We start from the raw sequence: 22541 nt of genomic DNA, 5'->3' as shown, positions 1-22541 counted from the left end.
CAATGTAAATTAGAGAATATGTTGATTTTTTTTTTTTTAGAATATGTTGATTAATGAATGAAAATACTATACACCAAGTAATTAGGTAAACTAAAACCATGTTTAGAGGAAAAATTTGCATATATTAAAGGGGAAAAAAAGCCTTAGAAACCAATGAACTAAGCACCCACCCAAAGAAGTTAGAAAAAATTAAACCAAAGGAAAGTAGAAAGAAAGAATTGACGAGTAGAAATTAGTGATATATAGAACCATAATGCAGTAAAGAAAATCAACAAAGGCCAAAGTTATTCTTTGAAAAGGCTAATAAAATGGATAAACTCCTAACAAGATAAAAAGGAAGAAGGTTACAAATAAGTGCTTTCAAGAATGAACAAAGGGATGTGACCATAGATCTTAATAAATATGTATAGAGAGAATATTAGTATGCATAAATAGTTAAGTTTCTAAAAATGTGGGGATTTTTCCTGTTATCCTGTCAAAAACTCATATTTAGCTTCATTGTAATGTTGACAGAAAACAGACTCTATATGAAATCAATTCATTGAAATTTATGGCTCAGTATATGGTCAATTTTTAAAAGTATTCTAAATATGCTTGAAAAGAACATTTATTCTGCAGCTGTTGAGTGTAGGGTTTTATAAGAAAATTAGGTCAAGTGTGTCAACAGTCCTATTGTTATATCTTTCTTGGTTTTGTCTGTTTGTTCTTAGTAGATACTAAGAGATATCCTAAAATCTCTCACTGTAGATTAGGATTTAATATTTCTATTTGTAGTTTTGTTAATTTTTGCTTTATAGCATTTGAAGCCCAATTTCATGTTCATCTTGGTTGACAAGTTAATCTTCAGTTCAGTTGTCACCCCGTTGAAAGTAATCTTTATTTTTTTTCTATCGCTGTTTTTTTTGTCTTTAGTTATCAACAGTTTTTAACACATATATTAACAAAAAAATTTTTTAAAGATCTTATTTATTTATTCATTCATGAGAGACAGAGAGAGAGAGAGAGAGAGAGAGAGAGAGAGACGCAGACATAGGCAGAGGGAGAAGCAGGCTCCTGACGTGGGACTCAGTCCCGGGTCTCCAGATCAGGCCGTGGGCCGAAGGTGGCACTAAACTGCTGAGCCACCTGGGCTGTCCTATATTACCAAAATTTATAACATATATTCATATGTATTTGAGGGTGTGGTTTTCTTTGTATTTACCCTACTCGAAGCTCACAGTCTTCATGAATCTATGCCCAGACGTCTTTTTTCTATTTTTTTAATAAAAAAAATTTTTTTTAGGGATCCCTGGGTGGCGCAGCGGTTTGGCGCCTGCCTTTGGCCCAGGGCGCGATCCTGGAGACCCGGGATCGAATCCCACGTCGGGCTCCCGGTGCATGGAGCCTGCTTCTCCCTCTGCCTGTGTCTCTGCCTCTCTGTCTCTCTCTGTGACTATCATAAAAAAAAAAAAAAAAAATTTTTTTAAAGATTTATTTAGTTATTTGAGAAAGCATGCATATGTGTGGGGGAGGGGGAGAGGGAGAGACAGAAACTTAAGCAGGCTCCCCTCTGAGTGCACAGCCCAACACAAGGCTTGATCTCATGACCCTGAGATCAACACCTGAGTGAAACCAAGAGTCAGATGCCCAGGCATGCCTGGCTTGATGTCTTTTCAACAAATATTTAACTATTATTATCTCTTCGAGTGTTATTTCTGTCACATTCTCTCTCTCCTCTCTTTGGAATCTAATTACATATATGTTGGACTTTCTCGCTGTATCTCATTATACCTCTCACCCTTTCTTCTGCATTTCCCCTTCTTCCTGTAGTTCATTGTTGCCATTCTCTTCTGGTTTGCTTTCCAGCATCTTACTAATGTTGCTAGATGCAACATTAGCATCATCTGGGGACTTGTTTGAAATGCAAAATCTCAGCCCCAACAAGGTCTACTGAACCACTGATAAAGGGGTATTGAAATTTCCAGCCATAATTGTCAGTTTGTCTATTTCTTCTTGCAGTTCTATCTTCTTGCAGTTTTTGCTTCATATACTTTGAATCTTTGTTATTGAGTGAATTAACCTTTGTTATTGAGTGAATGACCTGAGAATAGTTATTTCTTCTTGTTTAAATGACAATTTTATCATTATGAAATGATAATCCCTGTTATTATTTTTTATATGAAATCTATTTTGCCTGGTATTAATATGGCCACTCCAACTTCCCTTCAATTAGTGTTAGCATGGCGTGTCTTTTTTCATTCTTTTACTTTTAACTCATTTGGGTCCTTATATTTGAAGTATGTTTCTAGTAAACAGCATTTGGTTGAATCTTGCATTTTTATCCATTATGAGACTTTCTGCCTTTTCTTTGAGGTGTTTAGACCATTTACATTTAATGTGATTACTGATATGGTTAGATTTAAATCTATCATCTTGCTACTTGTTTTCTATTTTTTCTTACTATTATTTGTTCCCCTTTTCTTCTTTTTCTGTCTTCCTTTGAATTAATCAAAGATCTTTTATGATTTTATTTTATCTCCTTTGTGAGCTGATTAAACATAACTCTTGTTTTGGTTAGTGCTTGGTCTAGAGTTTACAATACATATTTAACTTAGCACAATCTGCCTTCAAATGATATTTTACCACCTTGTGGTAAAATATTATCTTATATTTTATTTATAAAATTTATTTATATTTAAGATAAATAAATATCTTATACTATATATAAGAACCTTACAGTAGTATACTTCCATTTCTCCTGTCAAGATCTTTAGGAAATTGTTGCCATACATTTCATATAAGTTTATATTACTCTATAATCTTTGCCTGTCTGATCCTGCTACATATTGTTTCTGCTGGTTCTCCTTATGATGCCTTTTCTTGTTGTTATTTATTTTGTATATGTTTTTATTTGTTAAATTTTATTGTGTGTTCATATTTTTTAGAACTTCACCACGGTATGGATGTCTAGGTGGCTCAGTTGGTTAAAGCATCAACTCTTGATCTCAGCTCAGGTCTGATCTCAGGGTTGTGATTTCATGACCCCACATTGGGCTCTGTGATGGGTGTGGAGCCTACTTAAAAAACAAAACAAAACAAAACAAAAAACAAAAAACAAAACAAAACCCAAAACAAACAAACAAAAAAGCTTCACCTAGGTAAATTCTTTAAGCTTATAAGGAAGGTAGGTTTCTCCAGAGAGAGGATTTTCACTAGTTTCTGTCTATTGTCCTCAAGCACTACCAGAATGGGAACATTTTTTGCTTTTTCTTTTTAAGATTTTATTTATTTTGAGAGAGAGAAAGAGAAAGAAAGAGAACATGTGGTAGGGGAAGGGCAGAGAAAGAGGAAGAGGGGGAGAAGTAGCCCCCCCCAATGGAGTACAGAGCGCCATGTGGGGCTCAATCTCATGACCCTGAGAGCATGACCTGAGCTGAAATCACGAGTTAGATGCTTGGGGTGCCTGGGTGGCTCAGTTGGTTAAGCATTGGACTTTTGGTTTCAGCTCAGGTCATGCTTTCAGGGTCCTGAGATTAAGCCCCATGTCTGGCTCCCCACTCAGCAGAGAGTCAGCTTGTCTCCCTCTGTTTCTGCCCCAGCCCTTCCCCCTAAAAGTTGGATGTTCAACCAACTGAGCCACCCTGGTGCCCCCTAAAATGGAAACATTTTTTTTTTAAATGGAAACATTTTATATGAAAACTTCAGATTGAGATTTTGTTCAGAAAGTCTAGATGTATGAATTTTGGGTACAAACTTGTATGAGGATTTGTTTGTGATTACATTCAAGAGGGACTGGTTCTCGTCCTATCTTAGCACTTTATTTCCAGATTGGTAATTTTCCATGAAATTCCCTGAGGGTGGCAGGGTGGGCTTCTTTCTAGTTTGTTCTTGCTTTAAGGGTATAATCTCTGGCATCTCAGTTATATGATCGAAGTCTCCTATTAGACTCCCTATTTTGGATAGGCCTCAAGCTATGTCCTGCACTCCACAGCCAAAAAGGAAATAAAAATCAAACTTCATGTTCATCTTCTTTAGCAAATGCCCTGAAGGCAAAGAAGAAACAGCTATGCTTCTCTTTCTGAGCAACTCTCTTTACCTGGTTTTTGGTGTGAGTGCTTCTTACTTTCTTGCCAGCTCATTGATTCATTTAATAATTTATTTAAAAGTTGCTTTCATCTGGCATTTTTAGTTGCTTTCCATAGGAAGGTTGGCCAGGGTATCTCATCCATTGCACTGTCAATAATGGACATCCTCTAGAGTGATGTTTCTAAAACACCAACTAGGTCATTTTGCTTTACTCTCTAAACATCTTCAATGGTTTCAGTGCTTTCACAATAACATGGAAACTCCTTTGTTTGATACCCAAAGATTTTCTGATCTTTGCTCCTGCTCATCTCTCTGGTCTTATTGCCTATACAGCATTCTCACATCTCTCTGACCTATGTGTGTCATTTTTTCTCTCAGCGTAGGCACTGCTTTTCCAGGAAGCCACCCACAACTCAGTCTGGGTACATGCTCTCTTGAGCTGTTCACAAACACTACACTGCTTACCCTAACTGCAATGTAAACCATCTGTTGCTAGATTAATCCCTACAGGATATACTTTTCCAGCATAGGCTGTAACTGATAACAGGTATTCATTTCTTAAGTGAATGAATAAGCAAACCATTATCAATATGGTTCAGAGGTTACTGAGTGTTAGAATGGACTAAGATTTCATAAAGGATAGGGGATATGAGTCAGAATACTTCATAAAATTTAAATGTAACCTGATACTAATTTTCCAAAAAGTTCAAAGTCTTAAAAATTTTTCACAAGTCATATGTTCTGAACCTTTTCTGCAGAAAAACCTCAGGCAGTTAAATTAAAGAAGCATTGTCTTCACAGGTTTGCATCTTCCTAACAAAATTCTGAGCAGTACAGGATGTCCATTTCTTGCTTAGAATTAGAAAAATAACACAAAGCAGGTCAGCTCTCCATGAGCAGAGCGAAATGAAGGATTGCTGTTTGGGGGATGGGGTGCAATTAGGGAAGTAGGAGGAGATTTGGTCCTTTTTTATAAATATGATGATTGATTTGTACTAGAGTTGACCTGAATATCATCCAGTCAGTAGCATTAATTTTTACCAATACTGGCTATAGAGAACTGTCCTTACTTTTCCTCCTCCCTTCCAGAACTATCTACCAGCTGCATTTTCCTCCTCTGTGATAACAACAACAAAGTCCAATTTGAAATACAAACCCAAGAAGTGCAAAAATTCCAACTGAAACAAGAAATCATATGTGAAGACATTAATTTTCACTGTTATTGTTCCAGCTGTTACACTGTTAATTGATATAACCTATTTATTCATAAATAAATATATTCATAGCAAAAATATGGATAATCAAACCTGATATAACCACCTGTCTAAAGATCTAAATTTCTTCAATCTTAGAAAATTCTTTTTTTTTTTTTAATTTTTATTTATTTATGATAGTCACAGAGAGAGAGAGAGGCGCAGAGACACAGGCAGAGGGAGAAGCAGGCTCCATGCACCGGGAGCCCCATGTGGGATTCGATCCCGGGTCTCCAGGATCGCGCCCTGGGCCAAAGGCAGGCGCCAAACCGCTGCGCCACCCAGGGATCCCTGATCTTAGAAAATTCTTAAATGCAATTATTTGTCAGTGGGTGGAAAAGAATCTTTCTTAACTTATAGTACTTTCTGCAGCTTGGTGAAGGTAAAATTTCTTAATTTGGCAATTTAGTGTGGATTAGTATGTCTTCATGATCTATAGATGAAAGCTCAAAATTAAGTAAGGATGCATAATATCATTTAATTATTATGCTGATACATTTATTTGGTGGCCACAAAAATGCCCCAAAAGAGCTCCATACATTTGATGGCATTTAAAATTTTGTATATTAAAGTTTATAGTTTGGGAGCACCTGGGTGGTACAGTCAGTTAAGTGTCTGACTCTTGGTTTCAGCTCAGGTTGTGGTCTTAGTCGTGAGATCAAGCCCTGCACTGGGCTCCATGCTCAGCACAGAGTCTGCTTGAGATTCTCTTTTCCCCTCCCTCTGCCCCTCTCACTTGTGTTCTCTCTCCCTCTCCCTCAAATAAATAAATAAATCTTGTTTAAAAAATAAAATAAAATTTATGGTTTCTATATTGCTACGTACTAAAAAGCAAGAGCAAATAAAGCAACATCAATATCTAAGAAATGAACATGATAAAATGTTATGTTCAAAGCTAAATGATGCCGAATCACAGCTATCCACCCTGTAGGCCAATCTTCTAGAGACATATGGCAGTTTGACCCCAGCCAGTTGCAAAGGCTGTCTTGAAATAGGGGCTGCTTTAAAATGTACTTCTTCATCAAAAATAGGTGCCCACATCCCAACCAACACCTCATGTTATCTTAGGCTTGTCAGGGAACGCATGACCCATGAAGACCAAGATAAGACAACTGTTCCCCAGGGGGTATCCTAAGGCACTCAGAGAAGCTAGGCTCCCTGCTTCTGGAAAGGCCCATGCCAGGTTGTCCCTCTGCAGCCTGTAGCAATAAAACTTTACTATACCTGTGTTCTTTTTTTTTTTTTATACCTGTGTTCTTAATGAAATATCAGCATAAGTCTTGTTTTCTCTCTTGTATATCTAGAAATGAAGGAGACCCACAACACAATACAGGCAACCAAACTTAACTTCTATTTTAGTATAATTGATCAGTTGATAATCTTCCTGAGTCATAGTTTCCTCAACTGTAAAACTGAAATCAGCTCTCTAGCCCCACACAGTTATTGTAAGGAACATTCATGAAAGAACCACACACCTCACAGTTCCCCTATCTATATGGCAGATCTTAGGGACAGGGACACTTGTGCTTGGCACATTTTTGGAAACTGATAAGTGTATGAAATAAATGTTAGGTAGATGTTCTAGTTATCTTTCCCTGGGGGAACAAATTACCCCAAACCTTAGGAACTTAAAAACAACAAAAATGTATTATATCATACAGGTTCTGAAAATCAGGAATCTGAGAGCAGATTAGCCGAGTGGTTTTAGCTCAGAGGCTTTTATGAGGTTGTAGTCAATCTGTTACATAGGGTTTCCATCATCACAAGCTTAAATGAGGCTGGAGAATCCACTTTCAAGCTCACATGCTGTTGCTGGATCTGTTTCTCACTGGCTTTGGGCCAGGGGGCTTCAGTTCCTCTCTACATAGTGCTAACCTTAGGACTGCTTACAACATTGCAACTGGCTTTCCTCAGAGCAAACAAGGAAGAAAGCAAGAGAGAGCCCCCAAGATGGAACCCACATATCTTTTATGACCTAATCTTAGAAGTTACATGTCTCCCCTTCTGCCATATGTTATTGGTCACACAGACCAATCCTGGTATAATATAGGAGGAGACTACACGAGGTTATGAATAATCAGAAATGGGGCCCATTGGAGACCATCTTGGGGCTGGCCACCATATTAAATGAATGAATAAAGATGCCCTTTAGGATATTCCCATGACCTATTCATCAAGTTTCCATGAGGAAGGTTCCGCATAAACAACTTGTGACCTCTTATATCTCATGCTTTACTACTTGCCTCATCCAGGAATGGGGTATAATGGTGGGCAATAGCCACTGGTCCATATTTCTTAACTGGATCATCTATTTGAACTTATGAGTAAAAATACTCTCTTCCTTCTGAACTAGTTCATGGCAGAAATCCTGTTTGACTACAGACCTAAACATGCCTTCAGATGGACAGTTCCAAGGTTTAAATTGGTTACCGGAAGTCAGAGAAGCCACCTGGCTAGGATGTCTGACCATTCTCTTTAATATGTCATCACTGTAACAGAGATGATATTCAATCTCCATCCATGTGATTCTCACTTCTCTCCTTGGCTGGTTTTGAACTTAGACAAGGAACAAGAACATTCTTTATTATCATCCAGCAAAAAGGAATATCATATCAGAATGAAACAATTTCATTTAATGCCAGTGGGATATTTTTTTAACTTTGTTTTTTAAGATTTTATTTATTTTCTTGTGTGTGTGTGAGAGAGAGAGAGCATGAGCAGGGGGAGGGGCAGAGGGAGAAGCAGACTACTTGCTGAGCAGGGAGCCCAACACAGGACTTGATCCCTTTGATCATGACCTAAGCTGAAGGCAGACATTTAACCGACTGAGCCACTCAGGTGTCCCCACCACAGGATATTTTATATAATCACAACTGAACAAGATCAATCTTCATTTTAGGAATTTTACTTGTTGATTCTCCTCAGTGAGATAGAGGAAAATTTTAATATGGTAATTAGATTATTTTTTTCCCTAGGAATTTAAATCCTTAATGTTCATGATCTTTGTAGGGGTATTTACTCCCTATAGAATGCTAAATCAGAAATTTAGCCATGGCACTGTAAATGCACTCAGAGTTTTAGTTATTTGCACTCAAACTGCAATGGAATAACCATGAGATCCTAAAGGATTGTAATTTTATAAGATTCAGTCACTTGTTTTTACATGCCACTGGACTCTGGCTAAGCCTACTGTGTGATATGACTCTTGAGTTCCTGTAAGATATTAATGTAATTCTTCAATTGTAAGATACACTTCCCCCACATTTTAATGTTTCTGGGATGAAGATGTCAAAAGAAACTTGCCAAACTTGTCAAAAGCTCTTTCTTTTGTTACTATACGTGTGATGCATTCTAAAATTAGTGGTGTTTTAGAATCAAAGAAATGTAAATTTATGGCACCTGGGCTTATGGAAATCTTCCAGCTTGAACTGTCTAGGTGAAAGTTGTTCAACAATAACATTTGGTATGCTTTTCCTGATAGTTTTTGATATGCAATTTGCCTGTGTCTCCTGGCAACCTTGATTGGCTTTGATTTCTTGGGAGATTTGGGGAATACTAAACCAATAACATATCTAGTTGGAGAGGCCATTCACACTGACACAAGCAGAGACTTCACCAGAGGACATATGATATCCTTTGTTCCTAGGCTGTCCTGAATGCCTACTGGGGCTATTTTTAAGGAGTGAGCCCTTCTATTTGTGCCTCAGAGTCCTGGAAATTGAACTGGAAGATTGCAGTTCTTCCAGGGTGAGGTAGGACTGGGACACCAAGATAGGTAGAGGAAAGAAGTTTCTCAGAGCATCTAAATGCTTAGGAGTACCTAGGTGGCTCAGTTGGTTAAGCATCTGACTCTTGATTTCTGCTCAGTCATGATCTTGAGGTTATGAGATTAAGCCCCACGTAGGGCTCTGCACAGGGTGTGGAGCCTGCTTGAGATTCTCTGTCTCCCTCTCCCTCTAATACCCCCCCACTCATGCTTCCTCTCTCTCTCTCAAATATATATATATAAACATATACATATATGTAAAAACATATACATATATATGTACATATACAAAATAACATACATTTTATATATATATATTTAAAAACACAGGCTGGAGAAATGGCCCTTGACTAGAATGGTGGAATATGCTATAATCCTGGTCTAAGAAAAAGGGAAAGCAGAAGTGAGTGATTCTGTTAAAAAAAAAAAAAAAGAAGTGGAAAATAACAAGCTACAGCCCTTAGGAATTTAGTGTATGCTTGTATTTGAGAATTAGCAATGATGTGGAAGCAAGCTGCTAACATCTTTAACCACACCAAATATTTCTCTATGATACCACTACAAGAAAAAGAGTCAGTAAAGAAAAAAGATTTGGGGGGAAGATTAGATTCAACCCGTGAGAATAGAATTCATGGCTTCATGTTGCTGGCTAAGAAATATGCTCCCCTCGTTTGAAAGTATTTATATTCAAAAGAATTTCTGTATTGGCTTTATCTGTAAGCCCAGGCAGAGGTGAAGGTGCATATAAATTAGAGGCAAAGAGTCTGCTATACACCATAATATGACCCATAGCAAGGCAAAGGATCCACTAGTGATAAAAAATGCACTACACAGACCACGAAAGGGCCAAACCTCAGGCCAAACATTCTCACAGCAATTTACAGAAGCCCTAATTTGGAGGCCTAATGTAAGGGTAGTTATTATTGTTGCATGTATAAAATGATTCCTTATCTAGTCCCTGTAGCTTCATGTTATTACTCCACAGTCATAAAGTATAAGGAGGATACTCGTTCCAAGCGCCCACCCCTAACACCAAGATGAACTCCTAGCAGCCACATTTGGACCACCTGACCAGGCTCTCTGGCCCCAGCTGGCTGGATCGGGGGGTGGGCAAGTGTCCAGCTGAGCCAATCAGATGCTGAGAATGAGGAGTTCAATTTGGACTATTTCTTTGTATGATGGGACATGAACCTGGAACCTAGAGTGTGTCTATCACAGGCTTTCAGGCAGGAGGAGAGGGATGAAGCTGGTTCTGTAGGAGAAGTGGAGGCAAAGAAACAAGAAAGGAGAACACAGGTACAAAGAGTCCTGATGGGTCCTGGTTCTAGTCTTCCCTGAGGCTCAAGACTCAGCCTCATCAAATGTAGCTCCATTAAATGGCCATCTGTGCACAATGGATCTATTTGCCTCTGTTTACTTGTGTTAGCTTGAACTTGTTTGTAGTGCTTGACACTAAGAGTCTTAAGATAGTACCATAGATTTAATACAACTTAATATACGCCACATTTCTCTTGTCTAACTGTGAACCACACTGTTCCCTGCCCCCCCACCCCCAGTCTAGGGTAGGCCAGAGGGATGAGAGAATGGGAGACATAGTGTTAATATAAAGGTGGCTCTTGCAGTGGAGAAAAAGATAACTTTTAATATAAAAGAAAAGAATTATGACCTCTTTATTCCCTGCTGGCTATATTCCCAGCTTTAGAGCAGTGACTTACACATGACAAGTACTACTAAATATTTGTTCAACTGAATTTAAGTATACTGACTGAATTCAGTGTCTCAAACTAATGTCCAACATGAAGCATCACACTTCATATGGCAACATTAGAGGCATACACAGTAAATGAGGAATGAGAAAAGGATAGATGCTATTTCTGTTGTTATTTAATGCTATCCCAGAAATAATAGCCAGTATGTTAAGCAGGAACAGGGTGTGAAATAAAATGCTATATAAAATTCTAGGTGAGTCAGTGGTTGAGCATCTGCCTTTGGTTCAGGTCATGATCCTGAGGTCCTGGGATCAAGTTCCATATCAGGCTCCCCTTGGGGACCCTGCTTCTCCCTCTGCCTATGTCTCTGCCTCTCTCTCTGTATCTCTCATGAATAAATAAATAAATAAAATTTTAAAAATTCTTGGAGGGCAGCCTGGGTGGCTCAGCGGTTTAGTGCCACCTTCGGCCCAGGGCCTGGTCTTGGAGACCTGGGATCGAGTCCTATGTCGGGCTCCCTGCATGGAGCCTGCTTCTCCCTCTGCCTGTGTCTCTGTCTCTCTCTCTCTGTGTCTCTCATGAATAAATAAATAAAATCTTTAAAAAAATAAAAATAAATTCTTGGAATATGAAATAGATGTACTTTTCCCTATTCCTCCAGCTGAGCACCACTAAAAACCCTTGTCATTACATATGAAATGAACATAATACTCAAGGTGGAGAGCAATAAGCAGACTGGCCAGGGACCTTTGGGGTGACCACCACGTTGTCCTCAAGGAACAACATAGTAGTTAGTTCTCTGGATTTTCTTCTGCCTTAAATGTCTTGGATTTGTATTTAAAGAAACTGCAACCCAGGCACACCAAACTACACAGAGAAACAAACAAAAATCCTCCTCAAAACTTTGTTGTTTCTAGCCAAAGGACCAGGAAAGAGACTAGGGAGACAGAAACTTTAGAAAATAACTGTTCTACTCCACTAAATGCTACAGGAAAAAACTGCGGCCCCAGCTGCCAGCAAAGGGTGAGTGTGGAGCCTAGACTTCCATCCTCATCAGGCTATAATACCAGCCTACTCAGAGAAGGGTAAATAGGGAGCTGGGATTTCCACCCCCATCCTGCAATAACAAAGCACTCTTCACTCTCCCCCACAGAGGTGGTGTGAAAGACACCCGAAGTAGAGTCAGCACTTTCACCACTGTCCAGTGGCATGAAACTAGCACACCCCTCCCTTTGGTGTCAGTGGAGGCCATGTGGAAAGTAATAATAATCCACTCATACCTCCCAACCAGGGTGACGTCAGTGAAGCCCTATTGGGGAGCTGGAACTCTTACCCCAGGCCCCAGCCAACAGTAACTAGGAGCTTCCCCCCTTCTCCCAGGAGAGGCCAAGTAGAAACCTGAATTCTACCACTGCCTGGCAGTAATAAAGCAAACCACCTTTTCCCTGTGGAGCAGTGTCAAAACAAAACAAAACCAAAAACTAGGTAAAACAAAAGGTTTCAACGAGATCCAGATTCTCATAATACCCCAAATGTCCAAGTTTCAATCAAAAATCACTCATCATACCAAAACAGGAAAATCTCACCTTGAATGAAAAAGATAATCAGTAGAAAAAAGACAATCAGTAGAATGAAAAAAGATAATCAGGAGGAAAAAAAAAAGACAATCAGTAGACAATCTCACCTTGAATGAAAAAAGACAATCAGTAGATGTGAATACCAAGATAACAGAGATGTTACAATTATCTAAAAAATATTTCAAAGTAGTCGTCATAAAATATTTCAACAAGTAATTATGAATAAGCCTGAAACAAATGAGAAAATAGAAAATTGAAAATATTCAGCAAATGATAGAAGATATAAAGAAGAAGCAGATGGATGGATAGAAGATATAAAGAAAAACCTCAAAAATACAGTAATTTTTTTTTTAACTCAATTTGTTTAAAAGCTCAACACGGAGGGGACAGAGGAATAAAAGAGGAAAGAAGCAGTAAATTTGAAGTAAAACAATAGAAATTACCCAATCTGAACAATACAGAGAAAGCAGACTTAAAAAAAAAAATGAGTAGAGTCTCAGGAACCAGTGAGACTATCACAAAAGATTTGACATTCATGCCATCAGGATCCTAGAAGAGGAGAAAGAGGATTGAGCCAAAAACTATTCAAAGATACAATGGTTAAGGGATCCCTGGGTGGCGCAGCGGTTTGGTGCCTGCCTTTGGCCCAGGGCGTGATCCTGGAGACCCGGGATCGAATCCCACATTGGGCTCCCGGTGCATGGAGCCTGCTTCTCCCTCTGCCTATGTCTCTGCCTCTCTCTCTCTCTCTCTGTAACTATCATAAATAAATAAAAATTAAAAAAAAATTAAAAAAAAAAACATTCAAAGATACAATGGTTAAATATTCCCCAAACTTGGCAAAAACAGATGCCTATAGATTGGAGAAGTTTTTCTGATCCCATTATCTCAAACAAGATAAATCCAAAGAAATCCAAGATATCCAAAGAAACACCAAGATACACAGTAGTTAAACTCCTTAAAGCTAAGGGCAAAGAATATATCTTCAAAGCAGTAATAGAGCAACAGTGCCTTACTTACAGGAGAAGAACAGTTTGGATGACTGCTGGGTTCCCATCAGAAACCACGGAGACCAGAAGAAAGTGGCACAATTTTCAAGCACTGAGAGAAAAGGACTGTTGATCCAGAATTCTATATCCAGTGACCATATCCTTAAAGAATAAAGTAGAAATCAGGACATTTTCATATGAAGGAAAATTAATTTACTGACAGCAGACAACCTGCAAAGAATGGCTAAGGGCACAGAAATGACTCTATGAAAGAAGGAAATTTAGAACATCAGGAAAGAAGACAGAATAATAGAAAAAAATATGGTTAAATACATTTTCCTTCATCTCTTAAGTTTTCTAAATTCTGTTTGACAGTTAAAGAAATTATAATACTGTCTAACGTGATTCTAAATGTATACACAAGAAATACTTGCAGTGGGGACAGGTAAATGTATACAAAGGGAGATAGGTTTCCACAATTCACTCAAACTGGTAAAATGCCAACACCAATAGACTATGAGAAGTTATGTCTATAATATTGGACATCTAGAGCAACCACTAAGAAAGCTATACAAGGAAAGAAATGCAGTGAAAAACACAATAAATTATTTTTTTAAAACACGATATATTAAAATGGAATTCTAAAAAACAAATCCATAGGAAGGCAGAAAAAATAAAATAAAAAAATAAAAACAGAAGGAATAAGCAGGAAATATAAAATAGCAGACGTAAGCCCTAATATATCAATAATTACATTTAAGGTAAAAAGCCTAAATATAAAACAAAAGCCTAAATATACCAATTAAAAGACAGAGTGGTAGACTGGTTTGAAAAATATGACCCAACTATATATGCTGTCTATTGGAAATGTACTTCAAATATAATGATTGCCTTATTTCCTTCAGGCCGCTATAACAAAATGCCATAGACCAGGTGATTTATAAACAATGAATATTTATTTCTTACAGTTTTGGAGACTGGGACTTCGAAGATCAAGGCACCACAGATTTGGTATCTGGTGAGAACCTACTTCCCAGTTTATAGACTGTCATCTTTTCACTGTTTTCATAAGGCAGAAATGTGCAAAAAAGATCTTTCTGAGGTCTTTTTTATAAAATCCCATTCAAGAGACAGAGCCCTCATGCCCTAATCACCTCTCAAAGGCCCCACCTCCAAATGCCAACGTACTGGGGATTGATGATAATGTGATTTTGAGGTGGCGGACACAAACAGTCTTAGCAATGATATAGATAGATAGGTTAAGAGTAATAGGATGAAGAAAGCTATACCATGCAAACCTTACTCAAAAGAAAACAGGAATGGATATATTAATATCAGGTAAAGCAGACTTCACAGCAAAGAAAATTACCAGGGGAAAAGAGGTTAATACATAATGATAAATAGGTCAATTCTCCTAGGAGACAGCAATCCTGATTGTGTATACACCAAACAAAAGAGCTGCAGAATATAGGCCTTCCTTAACTTATGATGGTGTTGTCCCCTCAGAGTTGAAAATAGTGGTTTTGTTGTTGTTGTTGTTGTTGTTTTAAAGATTTTATTTATTTATTCATGGGAGACACACAGAGAGAGAGGCAGAGACATTGGCAGAGGGAGAAGCAGGCTCCCTGCAGGGAGCCCGATACGGGACTCAATCCCAGAACTCCAGGATCACGGCCTGGGCCGAAGGCAGGCACTAAACCACTGAGCCACCCAGGTGTCCTGGATTTGGGTGGATTTTGAAGAAAGAAACCAACAGATGTTGCTACTGGATTTAGATGTATGGGTGAGAAAGAGTAGATTCCAAAATGAACAAGCAACTGGAAGAATAGGGTCCTGAGCTGGGCACGCCTGGAGATGGTGCAGGTTTTAGGGTGGTTCCAGCTGATGTATATTTGACATCCAAGTGAAGATACTGGGTAGATGGAAAATACAAAGCATGCTCATAAACATAAACATCCGTGGCTTTCAAATCTCCTGTAATGAGTTACACTATGTTTAATTAGTTACTACTATTACTATTTAATTATATATTTATTAAATATAACATTTCTTTATTGCTATTTAATGATTATTTTATCCAAAAAAGTGATTGAAAAAGCCATTGGCTGTACTTCATTGAATCAAGAACCTCAGAGAACCTCAGAATCCTCAGCATTACTAACTTAGCAGATTTGCCCTCTCTGCAGTTCAGAGGAGATTAAGAAACGCATGTGAGTCTCCTTGAGGAGGCAAAGTCAGTTAGGGAGATGATTCCCTAGAGCCATAGGAAAACCTTCTGCTGAAGGAAGAGTGGGCCCAGCCTTCACACCACCCAGCACAGTGACAGGCCCAAACCACCCCCCTGAGGCAAGATCCAGCACCCTAAGATAGAGGAAGATTCTTTCCTCGCTCTGCCCAAGAGGACAAAATGGCAGCTTAAAAGTGATGAAAACTTAGGCCAGGTATCTAGGTAAGGAAGTGGACTGAATCCCACAAACACCAATGGAGCACTTACTACTTGCCAGGTATAGGAGACACAAACAGGAACATAGCAAAGAGTCTTCGGTGCAGTAGGGAGAAAAATTAACATCAGGAACAAGAAGGGGAAAGAAAGGAATGGACATGTATTACCAACCACTCAGTTGCCACTTATTTCCTTACAACTAGGCTGTGGGACAGATGTCCACACTTGCAAAGGGGTATGTGACCAACACTCCAGCACAAATGCCTAGATGCAGGGGCAAGCCCAAAACATTTAACAACAGATGGGGGGGGGCATCCTGGCCAATCACCAGCCCAAGCAGAGGGTGGGGAAATCCACTGAGAAATGAACTAACACTTTGTCCTAAAGAATAACCAGAAGTTTCTTATAGGGAAATTAACCTTCTTGGCTTTTGTTTTCCAGAAGCCTAAGCTCCTTGAGGGGCAAGAGGGGAAAGCCTGAATCTGTGGGGACATAGCAGGGCGTAGAGAGAACACAAGCTGCCCACCCATCCAGGAAGAGACTGAGTCAGCAGGTGCCATGAGTAGTAGGAAGAGTGCTACTCATTGGGAGGTACCAGCTCAGTGTGCCTGGAAAGGCTGGAAGCTGGAGTCCAGGCTCCCAGCATTGGCTGTGATCCCAGGGCCAAGCTCATGATAGAAGCAGCACAGCTACCTGCCTCCCGGGGAGCTTGGAAATGAGGCCACTGAGGTGAGTGAGAGACTAAAGATGGGTCTCTTCCCACTTTGTCCGGGCACCAAAGAAGCCTCCTAGATCTTTGTGAGGCCCTGTGGGGAGGACACTTTGTTCCCACCCCCAGGATGAATAGGATCAAATTTCCCTCCAACTCTGTCATGTGGGAATTCAGAATTCAATTTATTTTGATTTAAAGGAAATAAAGGGAAGCTTCATTTCTTTTACATGGGGGTCTATAGACTAAGATGAATACCCTTCATTGAGGTTTCAAAGCCCCCTAGTCATTTATTTATGGAGCAAAACTGGACAGGGTGAGTAGAAAAGATGTTCAACTGGGGCTGTGGTTTTATAGCTCTCTAAGGACAGCTTCCTTCATTATACAAATAATATTTTCACTCCTGCTATGGGCAGCCTCTGGACTGGCTGTTGGCAACAGAAACTTAACAAGGACACAGGCCCTGCCCTTAGGGACATCAGTCTGGAGACAGATGTGCCCACAAAGGATTCCTGAGGTCCTTGTAGCTGAAAGAGACAATTCAAAAGTCGAGTTTATTACTATTCATCTGAGACCAATCCTGGTTGGTCCGTGGTCAGGAACAAGGCACCACCACACAGAGGCAGGTGTCTACATTGTAAGTTAAAAGTTTCTAGGACCCACACACAAGGGTATGCCTGGATAATTCAATCCAATTCAGTGCTAGTCACAGCATCTCTTATGGGAACCCTGCTCTCTAAAGGCCTCTATGGCCAACAAATATTGTGAAATTATAGGGAAAGCCCAGAATTTCCTAACAAACAGTGAGCCAGAATGGGAATAGAGGAATAGGAGCTGAAAGTTTTAGTTAGATTAAAAAAAAAAAAAAGGCAAATAAAAATAGTCTACATGGAAAAGTTATGTGCTTTAAAAGCTAAGATTCCTTGGCCCAGTATACTGCACTACGCATATATGATTTATATTTTCTTTGCATAGCCAGAGAGTCCCACCTGGAAGTAAAAGCAAATAGGATCAATCTAGGAGAATTTAATAAAAGAGATTATTTGCAAAGATGTGGGCAAGGTATAGGTAAGCCTCGAAGGATGGGCAGTGCCCTATGGCCAATAAGACCAGATCCTTTGTGACAGCTGGTCTGAAGCCTGAGGTCTTTGCGAAGAGAGCCACCTGCTGAAAGCTGTGGCCTTTAGTAAAGGATTCAGTCAGCTTAGGGCAACCTCCCAGGGAGAAAGCTGAAGGAATAAATACTGCAGCCTCACTCTCCATTGGAGAGTATGATTAGGCTCTATAATAACAGAATGTGGAAAAAAACAGAAGGCAAGGCAAAAATAAAAAGGGGTGGGGGGGCATGCCTGGGTGGCTCAGTCAGTCAAGTGTCCAACTCTTGGTTTCAGCTCAAGTCATGATCTCAGAGTCATGAGACTCAGTGCTGCCTCAGGCCTGCGCTCAGTACGTGGAGTCTGCTTATCCCCCTCTCTCCCTCTCTGCTCCTACCCCCCACCTCTGCTCACACATGCTCTCTCTTTCAAGTAAATAAATAAAATCTTTATTTTTAAAGGGAAGATAATTGAAACTCTAGGAAAAACTCACACCATAAGCTCCAAGAGAAACTAACAGCACAACCAAAACTAACACTATAAAGTCATAACAAAATATTGCGAAATCAGGGCAGATTTGAGTAGAAGTAAGCAGACCCAGGGAAAAAAATGGAATTTAAATTCTGAGTAATGGAGAAAATAACCTAGAAGATACTAGTAATAGAATAAATAAAACATTTTTTTTTCTTTCATGAAGAATAAAGAAAGGTAAGCGGCAAAGGGAGTGGGGATAAATATACTAGAAAGGTATGGTCTAAATTTAATGGAGAAGAAGACAGGATATGAATGTGAGCAATTAGTTGAATATAAAAACAAATCCTTTCGAGCATTCTTCTATGAGTAGCATAAGCATAAGGTCACTGGAATCCCTGAGAAGGACTGTAATCATAGTCTCAGCTCCAAAGAAAATAGTATTTCTTCTTTTTTATTAACATTTAATCTTTATAATGTTCATGACTTACTGCCTGGAACTCTCTTTCCCCAGATATCCACATAGTTTAGCCCTTACCTCCTTCAGGACTTCACTCAAATATCACCTTTTAGAGAGACCTTTCTATCTAAATTGCAAAATATACAGGTGTGTGTGTGCATATATACACACATATACACACATTCCATATAGCTTAAATTTTTCCCCTAGGCACAACTAGCATACTAAACATTTTCTTCATCTTATTTATTTTCTGTTCCTTCCACTAGAAAGTATGTTCCACTAGGGCAGGGATTTTTTAAAAATATATGCTACTGTATTTACTGCTGTTTCCCCAGCACCAAGGACAGGGGCTGTCTCATGGTAGGTCCACAATGGGTATTTGTTGCATTAACAAATGTTGAATCAAGCCATAGGCAAGTCAAAAAAGCTATAATTGTATTTATGTGACAGAGATGAAATGTCATTGTACTTGGCAAAGCAAATATAAAGGCGACAATTCACATAGGTTGGGGGGTTGGGGGGTAGAAAGGTAAAAAAATATATAAAAGAGGGAAAAAGAAGGTTAAGAGGCTAATATTCTTATTTTACCACATGGTAATCAAGAGGCTGGCCAGAGGTGGTGAAATAAGAAATACAGGTTTAAAAAGGTTATTTAAAGTTGCAAATGTGTCAGTTAAAATAATAAAAAATAGTAATATAACCATATTGCAATGAGTGAACCAGAGGAGGCAAAAGACATATAAACTAAATTTCATCAAATATAACATAAATCCATTAAATCATTCTGAAGTTGAGACATCCAGAAATAAAAGTATAAACAAATATTTACAGTGTGGAGATAATCTCAGAAGACCGTATAGCAGAAATGGTTAAACATGATTGCTGTGAAATTGTGGTTTCAATAATGAATGACTACATTGTACAAGCCTGCCACTTCTGTAGATAGCAACTATAAACTCTGGACAAAATATTTTTAAAAACTATTTGACAGCACCAGGAAGTGACTCAAAACAAGCATAAAGAGCAGAGAATTCAATGCCTGAAAGAAGGGAATTGCACAGGTAAGATCTATGTTCTTGCTAATTTTCCCAAAAGGCACTGTATAGTCTGCATAGGGGTAGCAGCTAGAACTGAAACTGAAAGCCTGAACTGGCTTGAAATGTTAGGGTGTGAAATGTTAGCCAGAGCAGTGGAAACTTGATGGGAGAAAAGCCAATGGTTAAAAAAAGGAGCCACCGAATGGAATGGGGAGTCACATTTGCATACAACTCCCCTCAAATCCCTAGTTAACCCTGAACTGTGAATATTCAGGAAAACTCTGTGAAGCCTGCTGGGAAGCAACAGCTGGAAGACTGGAAAAATTGAACAGAGATTTCAGCTGTCACCCAGTGCAGGGGAGACAGTTTGGATTTGGAATCCACCCAAGTCGAGGGAACTTGGTAAACACTTGGGTTTTCCATTAAGCCCACAGAAGGGTCATGCTGGAGAAGATGATGTCCCAAGACAAAGAACTTACCAAGAGACTAAGGCAAAAACTGAAACACGCTCACCTTGACAAAGTGTGATCCTAAGAAAAGAAAGCAATCTTAGGTTCAGGGGGACTGGCCACTAATTAGACCACTTGATAGAACCAAAAGAAACACTCTTTAGAGAACTAGGACAGAATCCAGAGTTTCTACAACATATCATGGAAAATGCCCCATATATAAGTTTTAAAAAGTTAGACATACAAAGAGACTATAAGATGTGACTACTGGTCATGGAAGAAAAACTCCATTTAATAAAAATAGATGCCAAGATGATCCAGATGTTGAAATTAGTAGACAAGGATTTAAAACAACTGTTATAAAATATTCAAAGAATTAAAAGAAATTTCAGGGACACCTGGGTGGCTCAGCAGTTGATCATCTGCCTTCAGCTCAGGGCTTGATCCCAGGCTCCCTGCGAGGAGCCTGCTTCTCTGCCTCTCTCTCTCTCTCTCTCTCTCTCTCTCTCTGTCTCTCATGAATAAATAAATAAATCTTTAAAAGAAGTTTCAGCAGAAAATGGGAACTACACAGAAAATTTTAAAACTGAAAAGGGCACCTGAAATGAAAAATGTACTGAATAAGTTAACAATAAATTCAGTGTGGCAGAAGAGAGGGTAAGCATACTTTAAGATAGATCAAGGGGCACCTGGGTGGCTCAGTTGGTTAAACGTCTGCTATCGGCTCAGGTCATGATACCAAGGTCCTGGGATAGAGCCCAGACTCCCTCTGCCCCTCCCCTCTGTTCATGCTCTCTTTTACTCTCTCTCAAATAAATAAAATTAAAAAAAAAAAAAAAAAAGATGGAGCAATAGAAATTTTCCCGTATAAAAAAGAAAATATGAAGGGAAAAAAGTCTCAGTGAACAGAGATAATATCAAGTGCTCTAACATTATGTGCAGTTGAAGTTTTAGAAGGAAATGATGAATAGAACAATATTAATAAAACAATGGCCTAAAATTCCCAAACTTAGTTATAAAAAAAAAGGTTGTGAGTGCCTGGGTGGCTCAGTCTCTTGGTTTCAGCTCAGGCCATGATCTCAGGGTGGTGAGGTCAAGCCCTTTACCAGGTTCTGTGCTCAGCAAGGAGCCTGCTTGAGATTCTCTCTCCCCTCCTTCTGCCCATCTCTCCTGCTCATGCTCTCCTCTCCAAAATAAATAAATAAACCTTAAAAACAAAAACAAACAAAACAAGCAAACAAAAACAAAGGTTCAAGAAGCTCTGTATCTACCGAGAATGAACACAATCAGTTATATCATAATTAAATTTCTAGAAACTAAAGATAAAAAGAAAATGTTGAAAGCAGTCAAAAGAGGAGAAAAGAGACATATCACACATGGGGTACAAACATAAGATTTTTCACTGATGTTTCATGAGAAATAATGGAGGTGAGTTGACAATGGAATGACATCTCTAAAATGTTGAAGAAAAATGCTATCAACACTGGATTCTAATTCAGTGAAAATATCCTCCAAAAATGAGATGAAATAAAGATATTTTCAGATAAATGAAAGCTAAAAGCATTTGTCATTGGACTTGTAACACAAGTAATGCTAAAGGGAGTTCTTCAGGCTGAAGAAAAATGATACCAGATGGAAACTTGAATTTCAGTAAGGAATACAGAATACTAGATGGTAAATAACTTCGTAAACATACAAGACTTTTTTCTTCCCATATTTACTTTAAAAACTGTTAGAAGCGGGATCCCTGGGTGGCGCAGCGGTTTGGCGCCTGCCTTTGGCCCAGGGCGCGATCCTGGAGACCCGGGATCGAATCCCACGTCGGGCTCCCGGTGCATGGAGCCTGTTTCTCCCTCTGCCTGTGTCTCTGCCTCTCTCTCTCTCTCTGTAACTATCATAAATAAATAAAAAAATTAAAAAAAAATAAATAAAAACTGTTAGAAGCAAAATAATAGCACTGTAAGGTCGGGTTTGTACATCTGTAAAAATAAAAGATATAACAACTTTGGCATAAAGCATGGGATGGAAGAGTAGATAAATGAAATGAATCTATTTTAAGGTTGTTACATGTGTGAAGTATAAAGCAGGAACTGTGATACGAGAAGTATAAGGTGTGAAATGAGAAGTGCTGGATGTGAAGCATTAAGTGAACAGAGGTACAATATAATTTTAAATAGGATTTGATAAGTTAAATATATATAATATATATTACTAAAATATTATATTTATATATTATATATATATAAGAATCCAATAATGGGAAATAAAATGAAATCTGAAAAACACTCCATTAATCCAAAAAGGATAAAAGGATCAAAGGAATGATGGCCAAAAGAAAAAATAAGACAAATAACAAGATGGTAGATCTAAACTCAACCATTCCAATAATCGCATTAAGTGTAAATAAAGGATATGTTTCAATTAAATGGCAAAGAATGTAAGACATTAGACAAAAGTAGTACTCAACTATACGCTACCTATAAAAGATGCACTTTAAATATAAAATAAAGTGTGAG

The 22541-nt window shown here is 38.7% G+C and overlaps 2 long non-coding RNA genes across 13 annotated transcripts in view; one reads left to right on the top strand and one right to left on the bottom strand.

Annotated features, from left to right (window-relative positions):
• The window catches only part of LOC140607452 (uncharacterized), a 298278-nt gene that overhangs the window by 112386 nt on the left and 163351 nt on the right, over positions 1 to 22541 (bottom strand). For 7 of the 12 annotated variants that reach the window (XR_012009477.1, XR_012009469.1, XR_012009475.1 and 4 more), the window contains one exon: positions 13391 to 13521. The exons of the other annotated variants lie outside the window; for them this stretch is intronic. This is a non-coding gene — a long non-coding RNA (uncharacterized lncRNA). The remainder of the gene's footprint in view (positions 1 to 13390; positions 13522 to 22541) is intronic. 12 annotated transcript variants of the gene reach the window in all.
• LOC140607513 (uncharacterized) overlaps positions 1 to 22541 on the top strand; it is a 32999-nt gene that overhangs the window by 7754 nt on the left and 2704 nt on the right. Inside the window, exons 2-3 of the long non-coding RNA XR_012009512.1 lie at positions 14328 to 14377; positions 16244 to 16531. This is a non-coding gene — a long non-coding RNA (uncharacterized lncRNA). The remainder of the gene's footprint in view (positions 1 to 14327; positions 14378 to 16243; positions 16532 to 22541) is intronic.

The sequence above is a fragment of the Canis lupus genome, chromosome 1 (genome assembly GCF_048164855.1).
Source record: "Canis lupus baileyi chromosome 1, mCanLup2.hap1, whole genome shotgun sequence".
Taxonomy (NCBI): Eukaryota; Metazoa; Chordata; class Mammalia; order Carnivora; family Canidae; genus Canis; species Canis lupus.
This window is presented reverse-complemented; position numbering and strand designations above follow the sequence as displayed.